Raw genomic sequence first — 12,534 nt, 5'->3', positions numbered from 1 at the left:
AAATTATCCTCCAAAGAAGCTGTGCTGTTTTGCATTCTCACCAGAGATGATAAGAGTTCCTGTTGCTCCACCTTTTTGCCAATATTCACTGCCAGTGTTTTGGATTTTAGCCATCTAATAAGTGTGACATGGCACCCACCGTTGTTTTCATACAGAATTCCTTAGTGAAAAATAATGTGGAGCATCTTTCCAGACACTTCTTTGCCATCCATGTGTCTTCTTCGGTGAGATGGCTGTTCAGATCTTTTGCTAATTTTTGGATTGTTTTCTTTCTTTCTTTTTAAATATTTATGTGGCCACACTGGGTCTTAGCTGAGGCATGGGGGATCTAGTTCCCTGACCGGGGATCGATACTCCCTCTGCACTAGGAGCACAATCTTAACCATTGGACCACAAAGAAAATTCCTGTTCATTTTCTTTTCTTTTTTCAAAAAAATGTTTTATTTATTTGGCTGAATCAACTCTTAGTTAGTCTTAGCTTTGTGGTATCTCGGTTGTGTCACATGGAATTTTTTGTTTCGGTGTATGACTTCTCTAATTGTGGTTCGTGGGTTTAGTTGCTCCATGGCATACGGGATCTTAGTTTCCCAGCCAGGTATCGAACCCACATCCCCTGCATTGCAAAGTGAATTCTTAACTACTAGACCACCAGGGAAGTCCCTGTTTATTTTTTTATTGTTGATTTTAACAGTTCTTTGTAAATTTTGGACACAAGTCCTTTATCAGATATATATTTTGCAAATACTTTTTTCCCAGACTGTGGTTTGTCTTTTTATTCTCTAAATCATCGGCAGTTTTGAAGATGTACAATCTTAGGAATGTTGTTCTCATTAGCTCTTGAAGAAATTACTAGAGGATGAACTGGAGTCAACCAAGGGATAACTGAGTAAATTTTAGCAAGAGGAGGGGAGTGAATGTTGAATATAATTAACACAGAACTAAGACTAAAACAAAAAGTTGGTGGTAGAGTTGAGAGAGGGAAGGAGGGAAGATGAGACTGTAAGCTAATTTATTCATTGTTCACAAAAAATACATTTGAAAAGCTGCATCATTTTCTAAAAATTATTCATCAAAAATATCCCAGAAGAGAGGAAATTTAAACACATTTCTAATAAAAGAGAGTTTTCCAAGAGCCAACAGCTTTCCCTAAAGGATCAGACTCAGGTGGTTTTGCAAAACATTCTAACAAACCTTTAGAGATTATTTGAATACTGTTCCAGGGCACAGAAAAAGAGGGGGGAAAAAAATCTCCAAACTATTTTAATTAAGGTGATACATCATTAATTCCAAAGCTTTATAAGAATTTACCTATTTAACTATTATTTACCTATTTTACTTATAAATATTGATACAAAATACTACTGATAAATAATATATTAGCAAATGGAATCCAGAAACACATTAAAAGAACTGGAACCCAATATCTATGTATACAATAGATAAACAACAGGACCTACTGTATAGCACAGGGAACCATATTCATTATCTTGTCCATATGTAATGGAAAAGAACCTGAAAAAGAATACATATATACACACAAACACATTGCAGGATACCTGAAACCAACACAGCATTGTAAATTAGCTATGCTTGCTGCTGCTGTTGCTAAGTCGCTTCAGTCGTGTCCGACTCTGTGCGACCCCATAGACGGCAGCCCAACAGGCTCCCCCATCCCTGGGATTCTCCAGGCAAGAACACTGGAGTGGGTTGTCATTTCCTTCTCCAATGCGTGAAAGTGAAAAGTGAAAGTGAAGTTGCTCAGTCATGTCTGACTCTCAGCGACCCCATGGACTGCAGCCCACCAGGCTCCTCCATCCATGGAATTTTCCAGGCAAGAGTACTGGAGTGGGGTGCCATTGCCTTCTCCGTAAATTAGCTATATTTCGGTTTAAAAAATTGTTTGGAAAAAAGAATTGGGACCATTATGACCAAATAGACTTTATTTAGGAAATCCAGCGACGGTTCAGTATTATCGCCCTTCTGCTCATGTTTAATTTCCATACAATAATAACAGTATTACACTTCTACCCAACATGGGACAACTATTTTTCATCCCAGTAAAGATGCCCAAAGAAGAGGAGACAGAAAGTCTTAGCAATCCCCTTTATCTATCATTGGGTGCTAATTTCTGTCCTAGCTCTGTCACAAACACATTGGGATATTATGTGATCTGGAAAATAATATTTAAAGTTAACCACCACCACCACTCTTTATATGAAATGGGAGGAGGGGGTGGGGAGGGGGAAAAGGAAATACTTGGTTAATGTATTGAAATTTGTAACAAGTAAGGAAGAAGAAATACATATCTGCTACAGTCCTTATTTCTGTTGTGGGTACAGAGCTGTAATTCATTTTTATTTATTTTATTTTTATTAAAAAATTTTTTTGGCCACATCAGGCAGCATGCGGGATCCAAGTTCCCCGAATAGGGATTGAGCCCATGCCCCTGGCACTGAAAGCATGGCATCTCAACCACTGGATCACCAGGGAAGTCTCCCATAGTTCATTTTTATAATGTCATTCTTCCACTTACCCATCCCCTATTCCCTTTGCCCTCTGCAAGCGCTGTAGCAGGCAGACAGGGCTCCTTTCTCTGTGGGAAACACAAACCTTCATTCCTGAAGAGTCTGAGTCTCTGGTTTTTCTGCCTTTATTAGATTGTTGTAGTCTTCTAGTAAGTTTTACTACAAGGTATGGATGGACCAAGGGCTGCCCACAAATCCCTTAAATTCTAGATATACTCTTCCCTGCACCCATTGTGTAGCAGCAATCCCATTCTACCTTGAAACCACGATCCATCATTCTGTAAGGCTTTCTGAAAGTCTGGGCATGGATGGTGGTGCTGGCAGAACCACTGTAGGCAGTGAAGGCAAATCTATATGCCGAATAACGACCTGATATATATGTTGCCCCCTCCACGATGTCTAACACCATTAACCTGCTAAAGGGCTACTAGGTGGGTGACTGGCTGGTTTCCAACCAGGGGAAACAGCCCCAGCATGAGGTCCAGCTTTTGTATTCTTTCCTCTGCATGATACCAGGGACACTTGCTGAAGCTGAAGATCCAATACTTTGGCCACCTGATGTGAAGAGTCGATTCATTGGAAAAGACCCTGATGCTGGGAAAGAAGACTGAAGGCAACAGGAGAAGGGGTGACAGACGATTGAGATGGTTAGATAGCATCACCAACTCAATGAACGTGAATTTGAGCAAACTCCAGGAGACAGTGGAGGACAGAGGAGCCTGACTTGCTGCAGTCCATGGGGTTGTAAACAGTCAGACAGGACTTAGTGACTGAACAACAAACAACAAGCTCCACCAGATTTCAATCAACCAAATTGTTAGAGCGGCTCTCAGCTCCTTTGACTAACTCAGTGAAGCCAGAATCTCTCAAAAGTACATTTGTAACAATAAAATACCTGGGATAACTGGTGTTACACAGACCTGTCTCTTTAATCCTATGGCTGGAAATGGGCAATGGTGAAAGTCTCCTCTATGTCACCGACGGCAGCCTGGCCATGTCGTGACCATGGAAGCTTGTGCTTAATCAGATCAGGAACAGCTTCTAGTCAAATCTTCATTGGCTGTGGGTCACCCCAGGGTGCCTCAAGGTGGTCACAGGCAGACCTCCACAGCGGGAGGAGAGCCCTGGACAGGTGGGAAGGGCAGGCAGGCATCTCTCAGGGGGAGTCAGGAGGACTCCTCTGGACTGCAGAGTCCTTCTGTCTCACTCTTGACATTTACGAACAAAGACTTTAGGACTGGCCTCCCTGAGCCCAAGAAACCAAAGGTCAATATTACAACAGTCAGTGAAAGTCAGTTTCTTTTCTTTTTTTTTGGTGGGGGGTAAAGCCACTGCAAGGAGATCCAACCAGTCCATCCTGAAGGAGATCAGCCCTGGGATTTCTTTGGGAGGAATGATGCTAAAGCTGAGACTCCAGTACTTTGGCCACCTCATGCGAAGAGTTGACTCATTGGAAAAGACTCTGATGCTGGGAGGGATTGGGGGCAGGAGGAGAAGGGGATGACAGAGGATGAGATGGCTGGATGGCATCACTGACTCGATGGACGTGAGTCTCAGTGAACTCTGGGAGTTGGTGATGGACAGGGAGGCCTGGTGCTGCGATTCATGGGGTCGCAAAGAGTCAGACACGACTGAGCGACTGAACTGAACTGAAAGCCACAGAAAGAGCTATATTCAGAGGCCATTCCTTACCTGTGTACAAATACAGAAGCAGTCCTCAAATGCAGCCTTTGCTTGTCCAGAAAGCAAATCTTCAAGTTAGCCATCAGAGACTAGGTGCATAAACTTTGTATTATACTCTTACTATGTATGAGCTGTGTCGTGTCCCCCTCATATGCATACAGAAGTCCTAACCTCCAGTACCTCAGAATGTGAATGTATTGAGAGACAGGAACTTTAAATAGATAATTAAGTTAAAGAGAGGTAATTAGGGTGGGTGCTAATCCACATGACATCCTTGTTGTTCAGTCGCTCAGTTCTTTGCCACCCCATGGACTACAACACGGCAGGCTTCCCTGTCCTTCACCATCTCCCGGAATTTGCTCAAATGCACGTCTGTTGAGTGGGTGATGCCATCCATACAACTGAGAAGGGGAGATTTAGACACAGACACACACAGTGAAGATGACATGAAGACAGAGGAGGAGACGGCGGTCTACAAGCCAGGGAAAGAAGCGCTTAGAAGGAATCAACCCTGTCCACACCTTGGTCTCCAACTTTCTTTTTTAAAAATTTATTTATTTGGTTGTGCAGATCTTAGCTGCAGCACGTGGGATCTTCTCTTTTGTGGCGTGAGGGATCTTTAACTGCGGCAAGTGAATCTTAGCAGCATGTGGGGTCGGCTTCTCTGACCAGGGGTCAAACCCCGGGTCCCCTGTCTCTCGGTTGGGAGCAGAGTCTTAGTCACTGGATCACCAGGGAAGTTCCCAGAAAATGACTTTTTGTTGTTTAAAGCCTCCAGTCTGCGGTACTTTGTCACAGCCGCGCTAGCAAACAAAGGCAACTTCCTTCCTGGATGGATGCTTGTAAAATTCAGGCACCTCTGAAAACCTGTGCTGCTACCAAAGAACCAAATCCACCAATAAAAAATCTCTCTCCAAAGCATTTAGGATTATTAAGGAATAAAACCCTACAAGGGAGGAAGGCACTCAGCAAGAGTTGTACTAATGTATTCCTGTTTTGGAATCCCAATTGACTGATGGCATCTCTCCTTTGCATGAAGTCAGTGTGGGCAGAGAAGGCCGACGTGAAAGAATAGCACTGTCTTTTTTTCTTTTTTTTAGGCCATGCTGTAACATATGGGATCTTAGTTCCCTAACCAGGATTGAACCTGCTCCACCTGCTTTGGGAGCATGGAGTCTTGACCACTGGACCACCAGGCAAGTCCCAGGATAGCACTGCTTTGAACACAGATGTACACTGGGAGCTCTATCAAGAGGTTAGCTCCCTGTGGCCTTTTAGGCACATGCCCCCACCTTATCCCCTCTGAGGTTTCTAGGCCATGCAGCAGAGGAAAAGCCTTCTTTCCTCCAATCTAAACCCTCATCGGCATAGCGACTGGCATTCCATCATCCATAAAGCAGAGTAGGGGCTTTGCTATCAAACAAGCCGGCCTTGTATTTTCAGCAGTTTGTTTTGCTGTGGAGAAATTTCTGGAGTGAAAGGAGCAAAAGTTCAACAGGCAGCTTTGAACTTCGGTTTGCATTTTGTCATCCTTCTCAGCCAGCTCCTTCTCTCTCTCCTGCGGTTGGCAGCTTTATTGCGTGGGGAAACCATTCTGCCCTCCCAACCACTCCCGAAGCAGGACTGTGTTTTCTGCTCTTAGGGAGAAAAAGAGAACAACTCACAAACTGAAATACAAAATTAGTTATTTGCAATTCAATTCAACGTATAAATAACACTTTTTGATCTAACAACTCCAGTTCGACAACAACAGTCCAACTGGTATTCTTTGTCTTGGATACTGTTCAGAAACATAATAAAGATATTCTAACCTCCCTTAACAACAGGATGGTGCTCCAACCACAAGGTTTGTGGTTCAAGGGAGAGGCTCAGTCCTTAAACAAACATCGAACTGTATTTTTATTGCAAACAATCAAGGACCTCAAAAAGAAAAAGAGGGTCATGTTCCCATGAGGGAAATAATAACTTAGGTTTGTTTTAGAAACAAGTAAACTCTTTTGTCATCAGCCCTTTCTGGGTTTGGGCTTCCCAGATGGCACTAGCAGTAAAGAACCCGACTGCCAATGCAGGAGACTTAAGAGACACGAGTTTGACCCCTGGGTTGGGGAGATCCCCCGGAGGAGGTCATGGCAACCCACTCCAGTATGCTTGCTTGAATCCCATGGACAGAGGAGCCTGGAGGGCTATGGTCCCCGGGATTGCACAGGGTCGGACCTGACTGAAGTGACTTACATGCAGGGATGCTCTAGGGAGGGCCTAACTGGGTTTTGTTTTTTTTTTAAGTCATTTCCTCAAGTAAAGAAGACTTTTGATCCTGTCATTTTTGACAACAGCAAGGACATCATGCTGAATGAAATAAGACAAAGATAAATATCGCATGATCTCACTCACATGTGGAATTGAAAGGAAAAAAACCTCCCCAAACAGAAATTGAAATCACAGATCCAGAGAACAGACTGGTGTTTGCCAGAGGTAGAGTATACGCAGGGGTGAGTGGAATGTCCCCGCGTCCTCTCAGCAGCCTCTCTGCACCAAGGCCTCTGGACAGGAGTGGTCTTGGCCAAACCTGGGGACAGATCCTGCGTTCCCTCCTCTGGCAGGGTGCTGGGCTCCCGACTTAAACAGTTGAGGAGGGGCTGCAGGTCTTCTAGCAGAGCACCATCCCTTGCAAGGTAATTTGCTGACAGAGGATTTGTTAGCAAGTTTTACCTGTTAGCTTGGGCAAACAGAACAAGCTTCTGTTCCTCTAATCAGACATCGTGTTTCATCATAAACAGTTAATTAAAGGGACTTCCTTGGAGGTTCAGTGGCTAAGTCTTCGCCTTTCAATGCAGGGGGTGTTTGTTCCATCCCTGGTTGGGAAGCTAAGATTCTTCATGGCTCATGGCCAAAAAACCAAAACATAAAAAAGAAATCATATTGTGACAAATTCAATAAAGACTTTAAAAGTGGTCCACATTAAAACAAAACAAAAAGTTAATTAGAAGAAAAGCTATTGCCTAGAAGGGTCACAGGCAGCCAGGTGGCCCTGAACGGGGGCTGGAGGCAGGGGGCTGGACTGGGAGCGTCAGTGGACAGACCCCAGAGGCCTGTGTGGTGTGAAGGCATGGGGAGCAACCTGGGAGATGAATCCAAGCTGGAACCAGGAAGTGTAGAACTCACCTACCGCCACCTGCCGACCAGTTGAAGACCCGGATGGCGGTTTACATTCAGAACCAGCCCAGGAGGAGGCCCAAGACGAGTCTGAGTTGAGCCTGGGCCTGGAGAGGACGGAGGGTACTCTCCGGATGGGGGTGGGGGAACTGAGGGTCCCTAGTGGAGGTAGAGGGTGGTAGAGCAGGGAGTGGGCCACAGATCCCCACCTCCACCCACCCCTCACCCTCACCCCGAGGCCTGGCAGATGCCCTTCATCACGCTTTCTGGACGGAGCTGGTGACAAGGGCACCCCCACCTCCACCTCCAGCACAGACTTTGGGAAACGGCGGGGGGTGGGGGGGGGTAGATTCCAATGTGGGCGAAGGCCGCTGGGTCCCGCTGGCCTCCCAGCACACTGGCCTCCTCAGCCTCTGCTCAGGTGCTCTCAGGCAGATTTGCATATTGCAAAACCACATGGAATTTCCCTGTCAGAAACTTGCCAAGGGGGATGCTAAAAGGATGATGGGTAAAGATATGCTTATGGACATGAGCTTGGGCAAACTGCAGGAGATGGTGAGGGACAGGGAAGCCTGGCGGGTGCAGTCCATGGGGTCTCGAGTTCCGAGACGACTTGGCGACTGAAAAACAGCAACAAAGATATGCTTACGTCTTACCCCAAAGGGAATAGCTCGAGGGTTCCCTGAGGCCGGTTGTCAAGCTGCCAGGCTGCTGAGTCATCTGCAGGGTGATGCTGGCAGAGGTGCCTTGGCCTTGGAGGTGTTTGTTGATCCTGCTTGGCAGGAGTGGCCCATCTTTCTCCCACAAAAGCCAAGAGGCTCTCCTTCCTGGAGAAGGAAGACAGGAGGAGAGTGGAGTTGCTCTGTGTAGGTCCCTCCACTTTCCTAATTTGACTAAGAGACAGAAGGGAAGCAAAGATCTGATAGAAGCTGCCCAGTAATTAAGTCCTTTTGTGGAAAGTGTGGACTGAAAAGATGCACAAGGTGAGAGTTGCAAATTGAGTTTTATTTGGGAGCAAATTGAGGACTGCAGCCCAGGAGACGGCATCTCAGATAGCTCTGAGAAAGAGGTAGTGGGGCAAGGTCAATATATATGATTTGGGTGAAAGGGAGAGTTCAATGCAATCAAGCACTTACTTTACAAAAGATTTTCTGCTAGTCACGAGGAGCTGATGTCACCATGAAGGGATTTCGTGCTTTTCTAGATATGAGGAGATGCAAGGATTGGGATCATGAAATCAGTTCCTGAAAATACCTAACTACCTAAATACCTGTTCCACCCGTTTCCCTGGAGCACAGAGAGCCTCACTCTCCACCCTGGACTTGCTTCAGGGGATGTTGAAGGTCAATAGCTGCAGCAGCACAGGGTTCAGTCTCTACAGAGGCAGATGCCAAATGCCCTTGGCAAGCACGTTTGTAGTTGACAAAAGTAGAACTCAAGAACCCCTCCCCACTCCAGTTCTTGTAAACCTGTGTGTGTGTGATTGTGTGTGTGTGTGTGTGTGGGCGCACATGCTCAGTCGTTAAGTCGTGTCCAACTCTGCAACCCCATGGACTGTAGCCCACCAGGCTCCTCTGTCCATGGGATTCTCCAGGCAATAATACTGCAGTGGATTGCCATTTCCTCATTCAGGGGATCTTCCCTACCCAGAGATTGAAGCTTCATCTTCTATGTCTCCGGCATTGGCAGGCAGATTCTTTGCCACTGAGCCACCTGGGAAGGCCTTTCTTATAAACCTGGGGCTTATAAACTCAGTCATCCTGGTTTCTGAACTTGAGTTCATTGGATCTGGTCATTACACAGAAACTATCATCTTCTCATGCCCCTGCGACACCTTCAGGGTCTTTGCAAACCTTTACTGACTCTAACTCAGAGTAACCAGAAAGTGTATAGGACTGGAACTAAGTGAATGAAAGTTAATAAAAGACAAACTGATCAGAGGAAGAAGTTGCCACATTGCCCCCAGGAATTGATTTGTGGGAAATTTTTAGCTAGCAGAATGATCCCTTTTGCTGTTTCATGTTAGCTTCAGCTATTTGGAGAGAGGTAAGAAGTTAAAATAAACCGTGGAAAATTCTGAAAGAGATGGGAATACCAGACCACCTGACCTGCCTCTTGAGAAACCTATATGCAGGTAAGGAAGAAATAGTTAGAACTGGACATGGAACAAAAGACTGGTTCCAAATAGGAAAAGGAGTACGTCAAGGCTGTATATTGTCACCCTGCTTATTTAACTTATATGCAGAGTACATCATGAGAAACACTGGGCTGGAAGAAGCACAAGCTGGAATCAAGATTGCCGGGAGAAATCTCAATAACCTCAGATATGCAGATGACACCACCCTTATGGCAGAAAGTGAAGAGGAACTCAAAAGCCTCTTGATGAAAGTGAAAGAGGAGAGTGAAAAAGTTGGCTTAAGGCTCAACATTCAGAAAACTAAGATCATGGCATCTGGTCCCATCACTTCATGGGAAATAGATGGGGAAACAGTGGAAACGGTGTCAGACTTTATTTTGGGGGGCTCCAAAATCACTGCAGATGGTGATTGCAGCCATGAAATCAAAAGACACTTACTCCTTGGAAGGAAAGTTATGACCAACCTAGACAGCATATTCAAAAGCAGAGGCATTACTTTGCCAACAAAGGTCCGTCTAGTCAAGGCTTTGGTTTTTCCAGTGGTCATGTATGGATGTGAAAATTGGACTGTGAAGCAAGCTGAGCACCTAAGAATTGATGCTTTTGAACTGTGGTGTTGGAGAAGACTCTTGCGAGTCCCTTGGACTGCAAGGAGATCCAACCAGTCCATTCTAAAGGATATCAGTCCTGGGTGTTCTTTGCAAAGACTGATGCTGAAGCTGAAACTCCAGTACTTTGGCCACCTCATGCAAAGAGTTGACTCATTGGAAAAGACTCTGATGCTGGGAATTTTTCACAGTTTATTGTGATCCACACAGTCAAAGGCTTTGGCATAGTCAATAAAGCAGAAATAGATGTTTTTCTGGAACTCTCTTGCTTTTTCCATGATCCAGCGGATGTTGGCAATTTGATCTCTGGTTGCTCTGCCTTTTCTAAAACCATCTTGAACATCAGGAAGTTCACGGTTCACATATTGCTGAAGCCTGGCTTGGAGACTTTTGAGCATTACTTTACTAGCGTGTGAGATGAGTGCAATTGTGCGGTAGTTTGAGCATTCTTTGGCATTGCCTTTCTTTGGGATTGGAATGAAAACTGACCTTTTCCAGTCCTGTGGCCACTGCTGAGTATTCCAAATTTGCTGGCATATTGAGTGCAGCACTTTCACAGCATCATCTTCCAGGATTTGAAATAGCTCAACTGGAATTCCATCACCTCCACTAGCTTTGTTCGTAGTGATGCTTTCTAAGGCCCACTGGACTTCACATTCCAGGATGTCTGGTTCTAGGTCAGTGATCACACCATTGTGATTATCTGGGTTGTGAAGATCTTTTTTGTACAGTTCTTCTGTGTATTCTTGCCACCTCTTCTTAATATCTTCTGCTTCTGTTAGGTCCATACCATTTCTGTCCTTTATCAAGCCCATCTTTGCATGAAATGTTCCCTTGGTATCTCTAATTTTCTTGAAGAGATCTCTAGTCTTTCCCATTCTGTTGTTTTCCTCTATTTCTTTGCATTGATCACTGAGGAAGGCTTTCATAAACTGTGGAAAATTCTGAAAGAGTTGGGAATACCAGACCACCTGATCTGCCTCTTGAGAAATATGTATGCAGGTCAGGAAGCAACAGTTGGAACTGGACATGGAACAAAAGACTGGTTCCAAATAGGAAAAGGAGTATGTCAAGGCTGTATATTGTCACCCTGCTTATTTATCATCTATGCAGAGTACATCATGAGAAACGCTGGGCTGGAAGAAGCACAAGCTGGAATCAAGATTGCTGGGAGAAATCTCAATAACCTCAGATATGTAGATGACACCACCCTTATGGCAGAAAGTGAAGAGGAACTCAAAAGCCTCTTGATGAAAGTGAAAGTGGAGAGTGAAAAAGTTGGCTTAAAGCTCAACATTCAGAAAACTAAGATCATGGCATCTGGTCCCATCACTTCATGGGAAATAGATGGGGAAACAGTGGAAATAGTGTCAGACTTTATTTTTTTGGGCTCCAAAATCACTGCAGATGGTGATTGCAGCCATGAAATTAAAAGACGTTTACTCCTTGGAAGGAAAGTTATGACCAACCTAGATAGCATGTTCAAAAGCAGAGGCATTACTTTGCCAACAAAGGTCCGTCTACTCAAGGCTATGGTTTTTCCTGTGGTCATGTATGGATGTGAGAGTTGGACTGTGAAGAAGGCTGAGCACCGACGAGTTGATGTTTTTGAACTGTGGTGTTGGAGAAGACTCTTGCGAGTCCCTTGGACTGCAAGGAGACCCAACCAGTCCATTCTGAAGGAGATCAGCCCTGGGATTTCTTTGGAGGGAATGATGCTGAAGCTGAAACTCCAGTACTTTGGCCACCTCATGCGAAGAGTTGACTCATTGGAAAAGACTCTGATGCTGGGAGGGATTGAGGGCAGGAGGAGAAGGGGACGACGCCAGAGGATGAGATGGCTGGATGGCATCACTGACTCGATGGACGTGAGTCTGAGTGAACTCCGGGAGTTGGTGATGGACAGGGAGGCCTGGCGTGCTGCGATTCATGGGGTCGGAAAGAGTCGGACACGACTGAGCGACTGAACTGAACTGAAGAAGTTAAAAGAATATTAAGGCGCAGGTCGCTGGCAGTCTCCCTCCTCGAAGACCCGTGCATCATGCAGGTATGACCACAAGGTGGCGCTACTATCCTGGATGTTAGGAATATAATAGCAAAAAGAAAAACCTAGCTGCTTAAGAAAGAGTAAACCAAAACACGAAGTGACTTTGAAAGCCTGTTATAGTATTTTTTTTTTTTTAAATAAGACTGACCACATTTATTTATTTATTTTGGGCTGTGCTGGGTCTTCGTTGCTGTGTGAGTTTTTCTCTAGTTGCGGCTTGTGGGGGTTACCCTCTAGTTGCGATGCTCCGGCTTCTCATTGGGATGGCTTCCGTCTTTACAGGCCGGGCGCTAGGATGCAAGGGCTTCAGTAGTTGAGGTTCCCCAGCTCTAGAGCACAGGCTCAATAGTGTAGTGCACAGGGCTTAGTTGCATGTAGTAT

At 45.1% G+C, this 12,534-nt stretch overlaps 1 long non-coding RNA gene across 1 annotated transcript; it reads right to left on the bottom strand.

Annotated features, from left to right (window-relative positions):
- Positions 1 to 4,734: 4,734 nt before the first annotated feature.
- Positions 4,735 to 7,068, bottom strand: LOC113877496. The gene is made up of 2 exons (XR_003506751.1): positions 6,918 to 7,068; positions 4,735 to 5,845 (listed from the first exon to the last, which is right to left on the bottom strand). It is a non-coding gene; the product is annotated as an uncharacterized LOC113877496 (long non-coding RNA).
- Between the last annotated feature and the right edge of the window lie 5,466 nt (positions 7,069 to 12,534).

This window comes from Bos indicus x Bos taurus, chromosome 19 (genome assembly GCF_003369695.1).
Source record: "Bos indicus x Bos taurus breed Angus x Brahman F1 hybrid chromosome 19, Bos_hybrid_MaternalHap_v2.0, whole genome shotgun sequence".
Classification (NCBI taxonomy): Eukaryota; Metazoa; Chordata; class Mammalia; order Artiodactyla; family Bovidae; genus Bos; species Bos indicus x Bos taurus.
This window is presented reverse-complemented; position numbering and strand designations above follow the sequence as displayed.